At 42.2% G+C, this 5,841-nt stretch overlaps 1 non-coding gene across 1 annotated transcript; it reads left to right on the forward strand.

The window, feature by feature from the left end:
* Window positions 1-1,229: 1,229 nt before the first annotated feature.
* Window positions 1,230-1,302, forward strand: trnai-gau (transfer RNA isoleucine (anticodon GAU)). Its single transcript has one exon. It is a non-coding gene; the product is annotated as a tRNA-Ile (tRNA).
* Window positions 1,303-5,841: the final 4,539 nt, after the last annotated feature.

A 5,841-nucleotide genomic window follows, 5' to 3' on the forward strand; every position in this document is an offset into this window, starting at 1 on the left:
CAGAAGCAGTCTGAAAGGATGGCTGAAACAAAAGGTGAGTCCCCTGAAACGTTAACTGTGTTTCTCTCAGCACAGATGCTGCCAGAGCTGCTGAACATTTCCAGTACTTTCTGTTTTTATTTCAGCATTTGCAGGATGTTGCTTTGATCTGAGAAAAAAATGGATGATTGGCTGGGGGGTTCCAGTGAAATTCCACAGCAGCAAAAGAAGCCTGACTGGTCAGTGGCTCGTTTGTCTAGGGGTATGATTCTTGCTTAGGAAATGTGGTTGATTAACATGTAAGAAGTCCAAGGTTCGAAACCCAGAGGAGCCCTGGCCTGCTGGCATTTTTAGATTAAGGTTATCTATTGGTTTCAGCCTTGCAGAAGGTGGAATTGACTTCCATCCGGAGCTGGCTTGAGGACCAGACAACTGGATTCAAAGAGCTTGTTGACAAAATTGTAATTAACTAAATGGACAGATCGCCAAGTGGGAATATAAAGTTGTTGCAGTAATTGAGACCTGACCTCAAAAACAACAGGACTGGGTTCTGGAATGGAATGGAATGGAATTCTTCAGTGTTTCTGTTGTTTGGCTTGCATTGACTGATCGATTTTCTTGTTTTTCACTTTGTCGATGCCTTTGAATAATTGTGGATCCTTCTTCAGGGTGTCATCTTTCACCAGGTAGTTCTGACCTCTGATGATGTTGATTGTAATAAGCTTCAATTCGCTGATAGTTTTGGAAGTGAGCAGATTTCCTTTGCTTGAGTCGACAACATGGAACTCAGTCTGACATGTGGACCCATGGGAGGATTTGAATGCCATCCCTGTGTTGGAGTTGCATCCATCCAATAAGAGACCGAGTAGAAGTGACAGTTCTGTCAGTCGAATATGAGACTTTTAATGGCAGGGTTGTGAGTTTGAGTGCCATTCTGTTTTTCCCTTTTTTAAGGCTTCATGAGCAGAGAGTACAGGGAGTGTTTGAAATGAACAAGTCTCGCTTTGATTCAGGACTCTTACCTCTCAGCAGCATCTCACTATGAAAGATTGAATTTGATCTCGTTTCATTCTCAGCTCGGGGTCTGTGCGGCTCAGTGGCACTTCTGGCTGTCTCCCGCTTCACAATCCATCAGTACTGAGAAAGCAATGGGGAGTATTACTCACATGTTGTGTTCTTTAATTTTTTGGAAAACTTGAATGTATGTATTTTCTTCCAAAACAAGGACACCAAACAGCTGTTTATGTAGGGCTGAAATAGTTCAGTTGGGAGAGCATTAGACTGATTATCTAAAGGTCCCTGGTTCAATCCCCGGTTTCAGCAATTTCACTTCCTTATGCGTCCCTTGCCTTGGTTCTGATTTTCCAGTTGCGCAATTTACTTTGAGATTATTTCCCAAGCACCAGTGGATTGAATTTGAGAAACAACACAGAGTCATTTGCAACTTAGAAGGTGGTCATTTGGCCTATCACGTCCATGCTGGCTCTCCCCGGAGCAATCTAGTCAGTTCCACTCACCAGCTCGATCCCTTTCCTCCTGCAAGTTTCTTTCCTTCAAGTATCCATCCAATTTCCTTTTCAAATCATTGATTGTCTCTGCTTCCACCACACTCGTGGGCCAAGACATTACCAAACACAACATAAAAAATTCCACCTCATCAAGGATGGGAAATACTTACATCTTCTATATTTGCTTATTCTCTATTTCTATGAGCATAGACTGCCAGTCAACATGAAAGGAAACCCAAAAATCTTCGAGCAGCATGTAAATGATAAGTGGGGAGTAAGAGGTTGAGTCGGGCCTATTAGGGACAAAAAGGATAATCTAAGCTTAGAGGTGCAGGGCAATGTTAATCTACTTAATGAGTACTTTGCATCAGTGATCACTAAGGAAGTGGAATTTGACAAAATATCAGTTGAAGTGAAGAAAGTAGAGGCAATGGAGAGAGTACAAATTAGGAGAGGGAGGTACTAAAAAGGCTGGCTGTGCTTAGGGAAGATAAATCACCTGGTCCGGATGGCTCACATCCCAGGTTGCGAAAGGAAATGCGGATGCAGATAACGGAAGGGCTTGCTATAATCTTCCAATCTTCCCAGGATACGGGGGAGGTGCCAGAGGATTAAACAGTGGCAAATGTGACACCCTTATTCAAGAAAGGGTGTATGGACAGTCCGGGTAACTACAGGCTAGTTAGATTAACAGCAGCGGTGGGTAAGGTTTTAGAAAGAACAATCAGGGTAAAAAATCAACAGTCACTTGGAGAGGTTCGAGTTAATTAATGAGAGTGAGCATGGATTTATAAATGGGAGTTCATGCTTGACTAATCTAACTGCATTCTTTGATGAACTAACAGAGCAGCTTGATGAAGGGAATGCAGTGGATGTTGTTTATATGGATTTTAAGGAAGCGTTTGACAAGGTACCACATAAACGGGCGGTTAACAAAATTGAGGTTCGTGGTATAGGAGGGTCAGTGTCCAATTGGATAGAAAATTGGTTTAAGGACAGAAAACAGCGAGTCTTATTAAATGGTTCTTTGTCAGACTGGAGGATAGTCGACAGTGGTGTTCCCCAAGGGTCAGTGCTAGAACCACTGCTTTTTTTGCTCAAGGTAAGTGACTTGGATCTTGGAATACAGAGCAGAATCTCAAAATATGCCGATGACACCAAACCTGGAGGAGCGGCAAACAGTGAAGATGATGTGAACTGCCTGCAACAGGACAGTGATAGGCTAGCAGAATGGGCAGACAGGTGGCAGATGGAATTTAATAGTGACAAGTGTGAGGTGATGTATTTTGGCATAAGGAATAGGGAGAGGCAATATATACTTAATGGCACAGTTCTAAAGAGTGTTCTGGAATAGAGGGACTTGGGGTTCATGTGCATCAATCTTTGAAGGAGGCAAGTCATATTGCGAGAGTGGTTCGCAAAGCATATGGGATCTTGGGCTTTATAAATAGAGGCATTGAGTACAAAAGCAGGGAAGTTATGCTGAACCATTATAAAACTCTGGTTAGGCCCCAATTGGAGTGTTGCTTCCAGTTCTGCTCAGCAGACTTTAGAAAGAATGTGAGGGTCCTTGAGAGGACGCAAAGGCGATTTACCAGAATGGATCCAGGGATGGGGGATTTTAGTTACAAGGTTAGGTTGGAAAAGCTAGGATTATTCTGCCTTTCTCAAAGGAGATTGAGTGGAGAATTGATAGAGGTGTATAACACCTCCAGAGAACAGGCCATCCTGGACTGGGTATTGTGTAATGAGAAAGGATTAGTTAACAATCTTGTTGGGTGGGGTCTCTTGGGGAAGTGCGCCCATAATATGATAAAATTCTTCATTGAGATGGAGAGTGAGAGAGTTGATTCCGAGACTCGGGTCCTGAATCTAAACAAAGAAAACTATGAAGGTATGAGGCGGGAGTTGGCTATGATAGATTGGGGAACGTTACTTAAAGGGTTGACAGTGGGTAGGCAATGGCTAGCATTTAAAGAGCGCATGGATGAATTACAACAATTGTTCATTCCTGTCTGTGCAAAAGTAAAACAGGAAGGGTGGCTCAACTGTGGCTTACAAAAGAAATTAAGGAAAGTATAAGATCCAAGGAGGAGAAATATAAAATGGCCAGAACAAGCAGCAAACCTGAAGATTGTGAGCAGTTTGGAATTTAGCAGAGGAGGACAAAAGGATTGATTAAGAAGGGGGAAATAGAGTATGAGAGTAAGCTAGCAGAGAACATAAAAATTGACTGTAAAAGCTTCTATAGATATGTGTAGAGAAAAAGATTAGTGAAGACAAATGTGGGCCCCTTACAGTCAGAAACGGGGGAATTCTCATGGGGAACAAAGAAATGGCAGACCAATTAAATACATACTTTGGATCTGTCTTTACAAAGGACGATACAAATTATCTCCCAGAAATGTTGGGGAACATAGGGTCTAGTGAGAAGGAGGAACTGTATGAAATCAGTATTAGGAGGGAATGTTTGGGAAATTGATGGGATTGAAGGCCGATAAATCCCCAGGGCCTGATAATCTACATCCTAGAGTACTTAAGGAAGTGGCCCTTGAAATAGCAGATGCATTTCTGGTCTTTTTTCAAAATTCTATTGACTCTGGAACAGTTCCAATGGATTGGACGGTAGTTAATGAAACTCCACTATTTAAAAAAAGAGGCAGAAAGAAAACAGCGAATTACATACCGGTTAGCCTGACATCAGTCGTGGGGAAAATGCTGGAGTCCATTATAAAAGATGCTATAGCAGAGTGCAATAATAACTCGTCTCCACTCCTAGTATTTCTAAATCCCACACATTCACTACAATGTGAACAATTATTTCCTGTTGTGTCTCTCTCAGATTTGTAAACTTCACTGTATTGGAGTGAGGTGACATCTACTGGCGGGAAGCAAGGACTGCAATCAAGCAGCAGAAACTCCACAGTCTGTCAGGGTGAAAGAAACATTGCAATGTGAGGATACAGGGAAGTGGTTTGATTGGGTAGATGGAGACATGATTCCACTTGTAGTGGTGTCTGAAGCAAAGGCCAGAAATACAAAATTGTCATTAATAAAAGAAATGAGGAATTCATGAAAAATGTAGTAACGTAGTGAATGGTTAGAATGTGGATAGAATAGAAAGTGAGATTGGATGGACAGAAGCAGTCTGAAAGGATGGCTGAAACAAAAGGTGAGTGCCCTGAAACGTTAACTGTGTTTCTCTCAGCACAGATGCTGCCAGAGCTGCTGAACATTTCCAGCACTTTCTGTTTTTATTTCAGCATTTGCAGGATGTTGCTTTGATCTGAAAAAAAATGGATGATTGGCTGGGGGGTTCCAGTCAAATTCCACAGCAGCTAATAAAACCTGACCTGTCAGTGGCTCGTTGGTCTAGGGGCATGGTTCTCGCTCAGGGAATATGGTTAATTAATATGCAAGAGATCCTGGGTTCAAGTCCCGGATGAGCTCTGATCTGCTGGCATTTTTAGATTAAAGTTATCTATTGGTTTCAGCCTTGCAGAAGGTGGAATTGACTTCCATACGGAGCTGGCTTGAGGACCAGACAACTGGATTCAAAGAGCTTGTCGACAAAATTGCAATTAACTAAATGTGCAGATAGCCAAGTGGGAATATAAAGTTGTTGCTGGAATTGTGACCTGACTCCAAAAACAACTGGACTGGATTGGAATGAAATTCTTCAGTGTTTCTGTTGTTTGGCTTGCATTGACTCATCGATTTTCTTGTTTTTCACTTTGTCGATGCCTTTGAATAATTGTGGATCCTTCTTCAGAGTGTCTCCTTTCACCAGGTAGTTCTGACCTCTGATGATGTTGATTGTAATCAGCTTCAATTCGCTGATTATTTTGGAAGTGAGCAGATTTCCTTTGCTTGAGTCTACAACATGGAACTCAGTCTGACATGTGGACCCATGGGAGGATTTGAATGCCATCCCTGCGTTGGAGTTGCATCCATCCAATAAGAGACCGAGTAGAAGTGACAGTTCTGTCAGTCGAATATGAGACTTTTAATGGCAGGGTTGTGAGTTTGAGTGCCATTCTGTTTTTCCCTTTTTTAAGGCATCATGAGCAGAGAGTACAGGGAGTGTTTGAAATGAGCAAGTCTCGCTTTGATTCAGGAATCTTACCTCTCAGCAGCACCTCACTATGAAAGATTGAATTTGATCTCATTTCATTCTCAGCTCGGGGTCTGTGCGGCTCAGTGGCACTTCTGGCTGTCTCCCGCTTCACAATCCATCAGTACTGAGAAAGCAATGGGGAATATTACTCACATGTTGTGTTCTTTAATTTTTTGGTAAACTTGAATGTATGTATTTTCTTCCAAAACAAGAACAACAAGCCGCTGTTAATGTAGG

This window comes from Heterodontus francisci, unplaced genomic scaffold (assembly GCF_036365525.1).
Source record: "Heterodontus francisci isolate sHetFra1 unplaced genomic scaffold, sHetFra1.hap1 HAP1_SCAFFOLD_174, whole genome shotgun sequence".
In the NCBI taxonomy this organism is placed as follows: Eukaryota; Metazoa; Chordata; class Chondrichthyes; order Heterodontiformes; family Heterodontidae; genus Heterodontus; species Heterodontus francisci.